At 43.6% G+C, this 15,383-nt stretch overlaps 1 protein-coding gene across 1 annotated transcript in view; it reads right to left on the minus strand.

Annotated features, from left to right (window-relative positions):
- Susd6 (sushi domain containing 6) overlaps positions 1-15,383 on the minus strand; it is a 128,978-nt gene that overhangs the window by 111,068 nt on the left and 2,527 nt on the right. The window lies entirely within an intron of this gene.

Here is a 15,383-nt window from a genome sequence, read left to right on the forward strand (position 1 = left end):
CCTCGTGGTGCCTGTCGTCCAAGAGATGGCCCTAGTGTCTCATTTTCCTGTAAGAGGAGGTGGTGGGAGGAACGGAGGAATAGGGTGGCCTTCTCCTCCAATATTTGGTGGAAAGCAGGGCCTGGTGGTGAGGCTCTTGCTAGCCTAGCTCTTGGCTCCAGATCCTGTTGGCTGGCACTCAAGGAACAGGCCCCTTTTTTGGCTGGTCACAGGCTAAGACAGTCAGGCTATAACCTCAGCTATTTTAAAGGTGCTGAGGATGAAATCCAAAGTGTAGCTTTACCCCAGCTGTGTTAGTCAACACCACACAGAGAAGCTTCATGGATTAAATGTATACTGCCTGCCAAGCGCCCTGCTGCTGATGCTTTCAAACCTTACAGTAATCTATTACTTCCATTTTGTACATGAGGAAACTAAAGTTCAGGAAAATTAAAGATAGGGCTCAGGCCACCATTACTGAACAGCAGCCAGTCCTGCCTGCACTTTCTTTGTTTCTGTCTTTTCCTCCATGGAGTTGAATCTCTAGTTATCAAAGGAGATAAAGGTGTAGAAGTCTGAGAGAAGACTGCTTGAAGTGAGGAGTTGGTCCTCAGCCTTTGTGAATGCCTGACCTCTAGTGGTGAGAGTGAGAATGCAGGCCTCTGCTCTTTAGACTGGCAAGATTGTCAAACCCTCTCCCCCACAGAGCACAACCACAAGATCCCCAGCACAGCACACAGGGCAACAGGGAAAAAATCTTCTAAGACAGATAAATGGACCATGGAAAGAAGCACTTCATTCAAACCAGAGAGCCTCAGAACCTATGGCCCCTTCGGATAGCAAGCATTTACAAACATCCCCTTACTAACTGCATTCTTTACTACCATGAAATGAAGATCTTAGGTAACAGAATCTGCCCATACACTAATGGCAGAAAATAAACAAATGCATGTATATCTTCATCAAAAGACAATAGTGTTTTGTTTATAACACTATAACTCACTAAAGCCAAAAAAGACAACCCAAATGTCTACCAATGGAAGAATCGATACACAGTCTGTGCGTATTAATATGGTAAAATATTACACAGCAGGCAAAAATGTGCAAACTTCCAATTCACATAATGTGGGAAATCTCCCCAAATAGAATTTGGCAGGCAGTACTGGGGTTTATATTCAGTGCCTCTTGCTATTCTACCACTTGAACTATGCCCCTAAATCCTTTTTTATAAGGTCATCATTTTTGCCTGTGATAGACCTCAGACCTCGACTCCTTTGAGCCTCCATACCCAGTCCTGTTTTGAGACTTGGTCTCTCTCTCTATAGCCCAATCTAGCCCTCAAACACATGTTCTTCCTGCCTCAAACCAGTGATCCTCTTGACTCAGTAGAGCTAAGATTATAGGCATATACTACTACACCTTGCATAAACAGAATTTTGATTGAAAGAAGACAGACACGAAATAAAGCATGTACTGTATGTTTCCACTGTACATAAAGAAATCATAGAAGGGGCTAAAATAAAAGCAAAACCGGGGTACAGAATAGATTTGCAAATTGGGAACACCTGCTCAAGTAAGAGAGCAGGTGAGTATCCACAGAAGATAAGAAAGACTGAGGCTTTCAAGACAAAGAACATTGTTTGGAGAAGATAAACAGGATTGAGGTAAGTTCCCCCGGGAGCCAGGATGGTTGCAAAGACTGTTGGAATGTCTAAGTCCAGGGGCAATTTGGCTAATCTAGAATTTCTCAAACCTTGCAAAACATTGCTAGATTCCAGAAAATTGTTCCCTCTGACAGTTTCAGTTCCAGACATGATGTCTGTGTGGCAAAAACCAGAAAAATTAGAAAAGGGATTTTTTTACTCTTTTTGACTGTTCAGTAGCCATTTTCATTTTTATATTACTGTTTATGTCAAGCTTAAAAACAAGCAAACTTAAGGCTTTAGAAGTCAGGATCATATTTAACTTGAGGAGGAGTTATGATTGGGAATAGACTACAAGTACTTCTTTATTCTTGGTCCTACTTCTTTTTCTCCTCCATTCCTCCTCTTCTCTTCCTTCTTCCTTACTTCTTCCTTACTTCTTCCTCCTTCAGCAAACGCAAACATGCTGAGCATGTTTGGGGAGGGTTGGGGGGAGGAGGGGTCAGTCATGGGGGAGGGGGGGACCTGGGCATTACCCTGAGCTCTTTTGCTCAAGGCTAGTGTTCTATCACTTTGAGCCACAGCTCCACCTCCTGTTAATTATGTGGTTAATTGGAGATAAGAGTCTCACAGGGACCTTGCTGTCGGGGCTGGCTTCGAACCATGATCCTCAGACTCAGCCTCCCAATTACAGGCATGAGGATTACAGGCATGAGCCACTGGTACCCAGTGATTAAAATATTTTTATGGTTGATTTTTCTGCACATTTATGTTATTAGGTCATCACAATTTATCATTTTAGTGAACTTACTTTCAATTAGTTGGAAGCAATGTCAATTGTTCTTGACAAATGCAAGAGCACAAATAAGTTTTAATTTTGTGAAGGCATTTTCTGCTACTAAACTTTTGTTGCTGATGTTCTATGGACTAAAACAATCTTGGAATACTTATAAATCATTCCAAAAACTTGATAAATCACTTCCAAATATAAATTTTAATGCATTTAGAATCAATGAATCTCATGAAACTATTTTTCCAAACAAATTTAATTCTAGACATAAACTAGTTTTATGCTAGTCTTACCCCTCCCATTCTGGTGCTGAGGATGGAACCCAGGGCCTCACACACACTAGCCAAAGGCTCTATCCAGCTTTCTCTTTCTCCTTACTCTTTTCTTCCTTTCATCCTCTTCCTCTCCCTCTCTGGTTTGTCTATTTTTTTTGTTCTTGGTACTGAAGTTTGAAATCAAATACTCCACCACTTAAGCCATGCACCTAACAATCTTTTTTTATTGTTTTTTGTTTTGACAGAACTGAAGCTTGAACTTGGGGCCTCATACTAAGCTTACTATTCAGCTGAGGTTCTACCACTTGAGGCGTGGCTTTAGCCCTGCTCTTTGCTGGTTATTTTGAAGATGGAATATTACAGACTTTTCTGCCTGGGACTGGCCTTAAACCTCAATCCCCTAGATCTTAGAGCCCTACATAGCTAGGATTACAGGCAGCTTCTCACCATGTTGCCCAACAAAAGCTACTGGTCTCAAGTGATCTTCCTATCTCAGCCTCCTATGTAGTCTGTCCCTTAGCTTTTTCACTCAAGGCTGGTGCTCAACTACTTGAGCCATACTTCTACTTCCAGCTTTTTGGTGGTTAATTGTAGGTAAGAGTCTCACAGACTTTCCTGCCTGAGCTGGCTTCCAACCACAATCCTCAGATCTCAGCCTCCTCCTGAATAGCTAGGATTACAAGCGTAAGCCAACTGTGTCAGGCACACAATGGCCTTTTAGGGCTTCTTCTGATATTTCCTATAATTTCTAGAGGATATAGGAAACTAAAAGTGGCTTCAGCTACTGTGCATAATTTGAACATCTATTTAGCCATTGTTTCATTGTGTTCTCAAGTGAAGAAAATTAATTTTGAAATTGTCTTGCTTGTTAATAACTTGTTTAACAGAAGCTTATGAAAACATTCTTTTCCATGGATTACAATGAACTTTTTAATTTTTCCTGTCCTCAAATTTAGACCTCTTATTATTTTTTACAGCTAGGAACAAGGAAGAAGTCTTCCCACTGGGAGACCCAGCACCATCCCCTTATGTAGCTCCTTCGCTCTGATGTCATTGTTGCTGTTGTTCTGAGGATAACACCAATCTGAGTCCAGTGCTCCAGAGTGCCTCAGTCATATGTGTATACTCTGAACCACCAAGCCCTGGGTACCTGCCCTGACCGCCCCGTGGCCATCACTGATGGTCTTATCTTCACTTCCCACACCCAAAGTTGATCTACTGGATTTTACTTATCAAACACAAGTTCAGCCATGCATTGGTGGCTCAAACCTACGTTCTAACTACTCAGGAGGCTGAGATATGAGGATCACAGTACAAAGCCAGCCCATGGAGGAGAGTCAGAGAGACTCATCTCCAATTAAACACTAAAGTCTGAAATGGAGTTATGGTTCAAAATGGTAGAGCACTAGCCTTGAGCAAAAACTCAGGACCTGGACAAAAAAAAAAAAAAAAAAAACGAAACAACAAAAAACACAGGTTCAGAGACCAAATGGTTATAGTATTTACCTTGTAATCTCAACACTTAGGAGGCTGAGGCAGAAAAAAAATCTAGACTTTGAGGTCTGTCTGGGCTACATGAGACATTGTATGAAAAGGAAAAAAAAATAAGTTTCAAGATGAGAAGGCACTAAACCAAGGCAACGTCCTTCTAATCACAAGATCTACAACTGTGTAGATCACATGCCAGGCAGCTGGCCCTGTACTGGGCAATAACAGGCAGTGCAGGAGAAGGAGGTAGGGGCTTACTGAGAATAGTTGTTACTCCAAGAATCTACTGGCCTCTGGAAGGGGCAGGAGGCATGAAGGGAAGCCAGAAGAGAAAACATGTCTATTTTCAGATCTAAGAGGCATCCCCTCCCTACCCAGATGGCACACAGCTGCCTGCTCTGCACCCTGTTGTCACCAAAAGCCCATCCACAGGGACTGCTGATCCCATTGTTTAGGACATGACCCTTATGAGGCCCCTCACCTGTAGCCAGTAGCGCCCTGTGACTGCTGCTGTCCCAGGGATGTGTTTCCCGTCTTTACTCCAACCTTTTTCCCTCTGCGCACATGAAGGCGGCCTGGGGGCCCCAGCCCAGCCCTTCTTTGGTGGTAAGAAATCTTTTCCGAGAAAAAAAAATTAATTTCAGAGGAACTAGAAAGATGAAAAGGCTTCTCTCAAAGGCCAAGAATAAATGGAAACAACATGATAGAGAAACTGGCCTCAAAATGCTGGTCCTGTTTGAAGCCTTCAATGAACCTCAAGTCTTTCCACAACTCTCCGGGAATGTCACTGCAGCTTCTGAAGTCACTGCCCAAGAAGGAGCCTGGCTGTTGAGCTGAGAAGAACAACGGCAGCAAAGAGAAATGGCTCAGCAAATACAACACCCAGGCCCCAGACACACTATCAGTGAGGGCTCTGGGGCCATAGAAGTCTAACAAATGGCACATGTGCACACACAAGGTCTCAGTTAAAAGAGCAGATCCGCATGGGTAACAACCCCGTGTGGCAGGAATCATTAGCTCTACTTTAGCAATGGGACACAGAGGCTCAGAAATGTCAAACAAGAGGCTCAAAGTCACCAGCTAGAAAGTGTCAGAGCCAGGATTCAAACCCACATCTGCCTGATGGCAAATCTGAACTCTTTTCTCTATACTATGGAATAATGTGCCTTTTCCCTAAAACTGCCCTTCAGCAGATCAGTGTAATCACAAATTGGCCATTTCTTCATGTCTTTTCCAGTCTCCTAGTTTCTATGTATGTATGCATCTATCTATCTACATACCTAATCTATCTATCATCAATTAACTGATAGTATCCTAGTGCTGGGACTGGACTGTGTACTGCCCACATGCTCATCGTGCACTATACCAGAGTCTTAACCTTTTTACTCTCTTCTTTGCTCCATCTCAGCAACCTAGAGGTTCAGATTGTCAGAGGCAGCACTTCAGGCATGCCTGTGGGGAAAGAAGTTTCTCCCTGGTCTCTCAAATCACCTGTTTGAAAAGACACCTGAGCAGGTAGGCTTTTATGCAGATGTGGTTTGTGGTCTGGTGCCTACGTTATTTCTACCGTGACTCAAATCCTGATTCCTTCACAAACTCCATTCTAAAAATGAGAAGACTGAGTGCAAAGCTGGAAGAGGAAGGATTCTGTAGCCAGCACTCTGTGGGTGAGATGCCAGGGAGATGATCCCCCAATCTCCTTGTTATGAGCCCTTTCTTTCATATTTGAAAGGACTCACTAGAATTCCTGGTAGGGAGGAGGAGGGGAAACAAAGCAATTCCCCTGGGAATCCTTGACAGCTGACCCTTCCTCAGTCTCTCCATTGGTGCAGTGTCTACACGTCTTTGTTCAAGAGCTTCTGGAGTCTTCCAATCCCCCAGTCCATGCCTAATGCCCACCCAGCTCTCTGAATGCTGTCAATCCACAGCAACATCTGTTCCAGAGGCTTAAGCCAGCATTGGGAAAGTTTCCCTTCCCCAGTCTTTGGCCTGGCACCACTCCCAGCCCCAGCCAGCAAGAGCTGCAGCATTTCTGTGGCTTTTCCAGCAGAGGCTTTGTATGGCCCAAGGAGTGACTTTGATCTCCATGTTGCTGGGGGAAGGGCTGTGAATGGAGAGAAGAGGAATGAAGACGGGAAGAAAGGAAGGCCTGCACACACTTGCTCCAGCCCAAGCCCTTCCACCAGGCATGGAAGAATGCACAGCTTAAAGAGCTGACAGATTTGATTTACATACTCAACATTCAACTTTGATACTCACCCTCAGGCAGAAATTGTCCTCAATTCTAGCGGTATATTGTGGAATTTGGAGTTAAGGGGAGGGTGCCTAGAAATGCACCTTGATATCTTTTGGTGTTAGGGAGTGTCCACGAAGGTATCTTTTTCATCTAATTTATTGGGCATTTAAATATTTTGTGATCGTAGTAACCAAGACACTATTTCTATAGTACTATAGTCTGGATTTATCACAGATTATTCTAAATTACTGCTCTATAAATACCTAAGAAAAGGACATGGGTTTTGTGATTATTGATGACATGAATGCTCAAAAACAAGAAGAATCTGGCTCAGTGGTACTGCATTTGCCTACAGGGCCCTGGGCTCCATCCCCAGTATGGAGAAAAACAAACACAAGAAGTAATTTGGCAAAACTCACAGCAGTACTGCAGAGAAAGACTATGTAATTAACAATTCAGTGAGTCCTGAACCCCATAAAATTCAGGGATCCAAGTTCCCTTAGGTCACTTGGGCCTCAGAAGCCTCCATCAGGAGGATACTCACACTTGTCCCCAGTGGACCTGGGACCCTTGTAGAAACCCTGAGGGTTCACGCTGTGAAACTCTCCTAGGACCCCTCAGGCTTCTCCTACCACACATTCCTAAAGCCAGCTCGAGGCTTGGTCCTCTGTTCCTAGCCTTCTATATGTCCAGTTCTCTCCAGAACCCCTCAAAGCCAAAGCTCTCTGACCCCCCACAAACTCCTTCCCAACTCTTGTAAGACTGGCTCTTTTACTGGGTTCAAGAGCAGGAGCAGATGAAAGGCTATCACTTCTGGTTGCTTTTGCAAATTCTCCAGAACACCTGAACTTTTTTTTTTTTTTTTAGCACCAAGGTTTGAACTCAGGACCTCATCCTTAGCTTTCTTGCTCAGATAGTACACTACCACTCGAGCCACACCTCCAGGCAGTCTTTTTGCTGGTTATTTTGCAGATAGAGTCTCACAGACTTTTTGCCTAGTTAACTTAGAACCTTAATCCTGTGGACCTCAGCCTTCTAAATAGCTAGAATTACAGGCATAAGCCACTGATGCCTGGCCTCTCCTGTTTTTTTTTTTTTTTAATATTTTTATTGTTATCATAAAGGTAATGTACAGAGGGGTACAGTTAGATAAGTCGGATAATGAGTACATTTTTTTGGACACTGTCACCCCTTCCTTCACTCTCCCAGTTTTCCTTCCTATCCCCACCCACGTGTTATATAGTTCATTTTCAACATAATGTCTAGTGAGTACCACTGCTATTTGTTCACCCTTTGTCGCTCCATTTCTGTACCCTCCTTACCTTCCCAAAGACAGATAAAAGAACAAACAAGACAAAAAAAAACTTGTTCCCATTTCTTTTGTTTATGTGGTGCTGAGGAATCAAACCCAGGGCCTCATGCATTGCAAGGCAAGCACTCTACCACTGAGCCACCTTCCCAGCCCCTTGTTCCCATTTCTTATAGTTCATTTTGATAAATATATGATCAGAGGCATAGAGGCACGGGGCCTTTGTACTCCTCCCCTGTGAGTATCCTCCTTTGGTCTCACTGCATGTGAATGACTAGAGTTTTGTATGTGAATGACTAGAGTTTTGTATGATTTATCATGTCCCATTATATTTTTAAATCTAGCCTAGCTTCCACAAATGAGAGAAAACATGAGCTGTTTGGGTCTCTGAGCTTGGCTTACCTCACTTAACATGATTTGTCCTACCTAGGTCCATTCATTTCTCTGCTAATGACATATTATTCTGTTTAATGGCTGGGTAAAATTCCATTGCATATAAGTACCACATTTTTAAATCTACTCATCTATTGTAGGGCATCAGAGCTGTTTCCACAACTTGGCTATTGTAACTAGTACAGCAATGAACATGGATGTGCAAGCGTCTTTACAGTATCCTGGCTTGTGATGTTCTGGGCAGACAGATTCCCAAGAGTGGTATGGTTGAGTCATAGGGAAGATATACGTTTAGTTTTTTTGTGGAACCTCCAGATTGCTGCCTAGAGTGGTTGTACTAGTTTACATTCCCACGAACAGTGCAATAGGGTTCTTTGTCCCCACATCCCCACCATCATTTGTTGTTAGAACTCACAATGCTGGAGTGAGATGAAATCTCATGTTCCTCCTGGGTTCTTTGGGGTTTTTTTTTTTTTTTTTTTTTTTTTTTGTCGGTCGTGGGGCTTGAACTCTGGGCCTGGGCGCTGTCCCTCAGCTCTTCAGCTCAAGGCGAGCGCTCTACCACTTGAGCTACAGCGCCACTTCCGGTTTTCTGGTGGTTTATTGGAGATAGGAGTCTCATGGTCTCTCCTGCCCGGGCTGGCTTTGAACCATGATCCTCAGATCTCAGCCTCCTGAGTAGCTAGGATTACAGGCGTGAGCCACCAGCACCTGGCTCCTCCTGGGTTCTTAAACCACTTCCTAGAGGCCTCATCTCTCTGAAATTGGCATCATTGGGTGGAAAATGGTCACTAATGAAGCTTCTGAGTACTTCTTTCCTATGGCAAGGAAAGCTGAAGGGTGGCCAGCTCATTCCTTCCTACTAGGCACAAATATCCCATAAGTACACCTTTTTGTACTTTTGTCTCTGTTTTTTGTTTGTTTGTTTGTTTTGTTTGTGGGACTGGGGATTGAATGCCAGGCCTCACACACTTGCCTGAGACAGGTAACTTTCAGTTTTTAGGACTTCTGGGATTTTACAGTTATTGATAGGAAATCATGGCACCGTATCTCCATTTTATGTAGAAAAAAAGCAATGGTTTTCTATTGTGTTTTCTTTTTTTTTTTTTTTTTGTCGGTCATGGGGCTTGAACTCTGGGCCTGGGCGCTGTCCCTCAGCTCTTCAGCTCAAGGCGAGCGCTCTACCACTTGAGCTACAGCGCCACTTCCGGTTTTCTGGTGGTTTATTGGAGATAGGAGTCTCACGGTCTCTCCTGCCTGGGCTGGCTTTGAACCGCGATCCTCAGATCTCAGCCTCCTGAGTAGCTAGGATTACAGGCGTGAGCCACCAGCGCCCGGCTTTATTGTGTTTTCTAACTCAAAGGTGAATGTACAGTGGGACGAGGATTATGGAAAACAAACTTACTAAGCCAGTTCCCAGAGCCCTGTTAAAACAGTGTAAGAGTGCCTGAGGTCTCCTTTACAGAAGTTGCATTTAAAACGAAGCTTCATAAAACATTGTGTGGGAGCACATATGTGCACACCTGTTCCAGAGCTCGAACTCAAGGCCTCATACTTTTGCTTGGTTCTTTTGTTCATGGCTAGTTTTCTACAACTTGAGTCATACCTCCAGTCCAGCTTTTTTTGCTGATTAACTGGAGATGGAAGTCTTATGGACTTTTCAGGCTGGGTTGGCTTTGAGACTTGATCTCCAGCTCTCAATCTTCTGAGTAGCTAGGATTATAGACAGGAGATACCAGTGCCTGGCTTACAAATATATTTTTAAGTGCACTATGGATGAACTTAATTTGTAAAGAAATCCTATGTTGCATATACTCTAAACAGTCTACCAAACTCTAGAGTCACATGAAACTGCAGTCTGGAGGTGGGGCGGAGTCCCTGAAGCCAGCTCTGATCAAGATGTCCTCAGAACCTCAGGAAGTCTCCCTATGGGCCCACACCTCTCCTCATTACTTTGGCAAGGAGCTTCTTCCTCTCTATGCCTCACCTGAAAGACTTACAGAAAGCATCCTTGCAAGAGATAGATACTCAGGGCTCAGCAAAGATCACAACTACTTACCTAGCCAGCTATATGCATGCAGTGATCTCTTTGCTATCTTAAGGTATCAGCCTGGTGTCTGCACAGTGCTGTGGTAATGTGTTGGAACATGACTGTCATTAGAAAGAGCATTTCAGTCATCCAGCCATGGCTCCCTCCATTCTGCCTTGCCCTACACCTCACACACTCACAAGAACCTGTTGTGGAGGATGCTTCTATCTGAACATGTTCAGTCAGATCTTCTCTAGAAGACTTTAGGGGATGTCCTCTAGCAATTGGTTCCCTTCCCAAAGCAAAGACTGTTATATAGTCTTTGAATATCTCTGCAGAGATAAGCATAGCTTCGAGCCATGCTAGGTTTCAATTCTGATTTAGCCGAGTTACAGAGGAATAGTATAAATCAGAGCTTGATTCTGTTAAACATATCAGTGGTATGCATCAAACATCATTAAAATCCTTAGCTAAATTACTGTCTGTCCCTGACAAGAAGTACTATACAGCCATTAAAGTGGCTGGGAATGATAGGAAATGTCTTGAATATTTACTAAGTGTAAAGGGCAAGACATATTTAAGTATATCATTTTTAAAATTTTAACAAGTGAAAGTTGTAACCTGTTACAGGTGACTCACACACCTGTAACCCTAGCTACTTAGGAGGCTGTGATACAGAGGATCATAGTTCCAACTTAGCCTCAGGCAAAAAAGCTCATAAGACCCCTTCTCACCCAAAACTGGGCACAGTGGCACATGCCTGTCACCGTAAGCTGTGTGGAACGCTAAAATTGGGAGGATTGTGGTGTCAGGCTAGCCCAGACAGAGAAGTCTGATAGGTTCCCTCTCAAATTGGATGTGGAGGGACAAACTCAGAAATAATAACAAGCCTATCAAAGTCCAGGCACAAGCCTGGGCAAGAAGCAAGATACTATTCTAAAAAACAAACAAACAAACAAAAAAAACCCAGCAAAAATGGCTGGAGGCCTGGCTCAGAAGTAGAGCACCAACCTAGCAAGTAGGAAGCATTGAATTCAAACCCCAGTGCAGGGCGGGAGAGGGGGAAGAGTAGGGGCTGCACCATCTCTAGAAGCAGAACAACAACAAAAAAGTGATTTTGGAGCTATTCAGTAGGCCTTCAAACACATGGAGTCGGACATGAAGGGACAAGTGACTAGAAGAGTGGATAAGTAGATTGAGAGGCACGGGACAGGATAGGGGCACTGTATCCCTGTCTCATTTCAATATGGCCTGTCATCATATACAGACAGCTTGGATATGGCAAGGGTGATATCTAGTTCTTCTTCCAGGTCAGAGGAAGCTGATGTTTCCCAAAGACCCACAGCACTGTCCCAGCTGTACAGAGTAATAGCTTTCCTCCCCTGGGATGAAGTAAATTCTTTGAAATCAACATAAAACCCACAGGAAAGGAAACTAGTATCCTACTGCATACCAAGCAACTGAGATGTTTGTGACCCCTACTGCATACCAAGCAACTGAGATGTTTGTGATTTTTTACCACTACTCTGCAAAGCAAATTAATTCCTATTTTGATGGACAATACATTTGAGACTCAGAGACGTTAAATAACTTCAAAAAAAGAGAAGAGAGAGGAGAATGGGGAGAGAGGAAGAGGGAGAGATAAAAGGAGTAGAGGGGTGAGGAGAGGAGGGGAAGAGCTGTATGTGGGGGGGGTCACACTATATCTTTTCTTTTTGGTCAGTCGTGGGGCTTGAACTCAGAGCCTGTGCACTGTCTCTGAGCCCTTTTGCTCCAGGCTAGTACTTTACCACTTTGAGCCACAGCTCACACTATTTCTAACACCCAGAGCTTTGGGGGAAGACAGCATCCTAGTAAGCTTCCCTTGTTCCTTAGCGTAGCTGGGTCCCCACAACTGTCTCCTCTTAAAGACTAAGGCATAGATGAAAAGAAGAAGAGGGAGAAAAGCATAAGTGGAGAAATGGGATTAATATACCTCCATTCTTTACCTCAAATCTTTACCTACACCCTATACAAGAGCTACAGACAAAATGTCATCAAATGTGTTTCCTCTCCTTATGGAGACCACTATCTACCAAGTGAACAGGTAAGAGGTAGAAAATTCTAGTTTAGCCAGACTGATATTGTGGAAAGTTATTGGATTACTCTATTTTTATGTCTGAAGTTCCCTATAATGAAACACTAAAAACTTAGCAAGGTGCCAGTGGCTCACACCTGTAATCCTAGCTACTCGGGAGGCTGAGATCTGAGGACTGCGGTTCAAAGCCAGCTGGGACAGGATAGTCTATAAGAATGTTGTCTCCAATTAACCACCAAAGAGCCAGAAGTAGAGCTGTGGGTCAAGTGGTAGAGTGCTGTTCTTGAGCAAAACAAGCTCAGGGTCAGAGTCCAGATCCTGAGCTCAAGTCCTAGGACCAGCACATGCACACACATGCACACGTACCATCATACCCACTCATGCACGCATGCAAGAACACAAATAATAAAGTTACATGTTGCAGTTCTACCCAAATTCTGTGCATAGTGGAGAGGTATCCAGCACAAACTGAAAAGTCAACCAAGGAAGGCTCCACCAAGGAGGTGACACTGGAGCTGAGTTTTGACAAAGGAAGAAATTAGGGTGGCAAGAGAGCATGGGGCAGTGTATTGCCTGGAAAGTGGCACCTGCAGAAACATCAACTGGACACCCCCATCTCCTTAGGAAACTATGACAACAACTTTTTTTAGAGTTCCTTTATTGTGCTCTACAATCTTCTGGGGATTAAAATTTTGATTCGTTGTTCCAGGCCTGACCCCAGAACTATGTGTAGATGAGCAGAGCTGTGGCGCCACCTGGAGGTGGGAGTGTAGAATGAACATTGAGTGCCCTTCAAAATATATGCCTTTGGTGGAGAAAATAATCCTTGTTCCTATTCAGTTCTATGAAAGAGCTAAGTATAAGGGAAACCCTCTGATTCCCAGGGGCAAATGGAAAAATAGAAGGCAATGTTTTCAAGTTGAGCAGAGGAACTTAACTCCCAGTTAGAGACACATGATCTATAAGCACAAAGGAATCCAACCAGAAGAAAGCTTGGACTTGTTCTTCATTTCCCTGAAATTTAGTTAACAGTATCTCCTTTCCATGATAGTGCTAGATAAATGGTACAATGTACTATGAGTTGGACATGTTTCAACTCACTTAATTCAATCTCCAATCTTGAGTGGAAAAAGAGTACAAGGAAGGCCCTGAGTTCAAGTCCCATTATCAGGACCAACAACAAAAATTTACAAAACCACGGAAGTTAACAAAGGCCATGATGATTGGGACCAGATAAGGGCAGAGAGGATTGGGACCAGTTAAGAAATAAGAGGCTGGGAAGGTGGCTCAGTGGTACAGTGCTTGCCTTGCATGCATGAGGCCCTGGGTTCGATTCCTTAGCACCACATAAGCAGAAAGAGCCAGAAGTGACACTGTGGCTCAAATGGTAGAGCACCAGCCTTGAGCTGAAGAGCTGAGGGACAGCACCCAAGCCCAGAGTTCAGGCCCCATGACCGACAAAAAAAAAGAAAAAAAGAAATAAAAGGATTCACTCAACAATCTTCAGAGACATGTACTGTATCCATTTTATAGCAAACAAGTAGCAATTCAGAGAAGTTGAATACCTTAGATCATACAGCTAGCTCGCAAACAGGCTGGGATTTGAACTCTGATTTATAGACTCTTAAGCCCATCCTCCTAACCGTTAAGTGGATATAAAGCCATTTGATAGGGCAAATCTCCTGAAGTGCTCTGCTTACACAAGGCCACTTTCCTCTCCCTCCTTATTGCTATCCTCCATTGACTCCTTACCCCTCAGCAGCCCCATCCATGTCCTGCAGCCTTTCTTACCATTCTATTTTTCCTCCCTGGGTGATCTCACACACAGTCTTAGGAACCTTACATTGGATAATGCCCTAAATCCTAGCTCTAGTTCAGAACTGACACAACTTACCCAGAAACCTGTTAAGCAGCCCTATCCCACAATGAAAAAAAAAAAAGTAACCTGTCTATCCCTGGTGCCACAACTTAATCCTTCCTCCTAGATCTGTGTAGGGTAAACATAGCTATCTCATTCTTCTAGGTGGCTATCCTTGACCCTTCCTCATATCCCAGAGCCAAGATATTCTGGAGTACTGCTTCTTTTGCTGTATTTCTAAACTCCATGCCCCTCCCCTCCCAATCCGTTTATTTATACTATAGCTCCCTAACTGGTCCCAATCCTTTCTGCCCTGATCTGGTGCCAATCATCACTGCCTTTGTTTTTTTGTTTTTGTTTGTTTGTTTGTTTGTTTGGGTCCAGTCGTGGGGCCTGAACTCTGGGCCTGGGCACTGTCCCTCAGCTCTTCAGCTCAAGGCAAGCGCTCTACCACTTGAGCCACAGTGCCACTTCCGGCTTTTTTCTTATGTGGTGCTGAGGAATCGAACCCAGGGCCTCACGCATGCAAGGCAAGCACTCTACCACTGAGCCACCTTCCCAGCCCCATCACTGCCTTTGTTAACTGCAGTGGTTTTCTAACTTTTTTTGTAGTTGGTCTTGATACTGAGGCTTGAACTCAGGGCCTTCCTTGCACTCTTGCTTGGCTTTTTCGCTCAAGACTGGAATACTACCACTTGAGCCACAGCTCCACTTCTGGCTTTTTGCTGGTTAATTGAAGATAATAGTCTCACAGACTTCTCAGCCTCTCTTTTCTTTAAACTGTGGTCATTGTTTCCTGAGTGGCTAGGATTATAATTGTGAGTCACTGGTACCAGGCTTCTAACTGAGCTTTCTGCTTCTTCTTAGTTCCTAGCCTATTATTGCTAGTTATGTTTCTAAAATATAAGTAAAATCATGCCTGTTTCTTGCTTAAAATTCTTCATTTGCTCCTCACAGCTTCCCTACAGTGTCAAGCAATTTAACATCATAGCTCATCGTGCTTTTTAAGGGCAATGCCCACTTGTTTCCTCTCCTTGGAGAATTCCTCCCATCCATCTCCTATGGCCACTACTACTCAAAATGGGGTGTGGAGGGGAATGGAGGAGGATATGTCTCAAAACACTTTATGGTTTTAGTTTTATCTCAAACTAGTAAATCATAAGATGTTGCATTAACTAGTCACCTATGTTCTGCCTGCCTCAAACCTGTTTGACCATTCAGACAGGTTTAAAATGAAACTACAGTTTTCTTCAAAACAAAGTCACAGTTTAAATCAGTTAATATATTTCTACCCAATTATTTGCTA

The sequence above is a fragment of the Dipodomys merriami genome, unplaced genomic scaffold, assembly GCF_024711535.1.
Source record: "Dipodomys merriami isolate MVZ:Mamm:240054 unplaced genomic scaffold, mDipMer1.0.p SCAF_1, whole genome shotgun sequence".
Lineage (NCBI taxonomy): Eukaryota > Metazoa > Chordata > Mammalia > Rodentia > Heteromyidae > Dipodomys > Dipodomys merriami.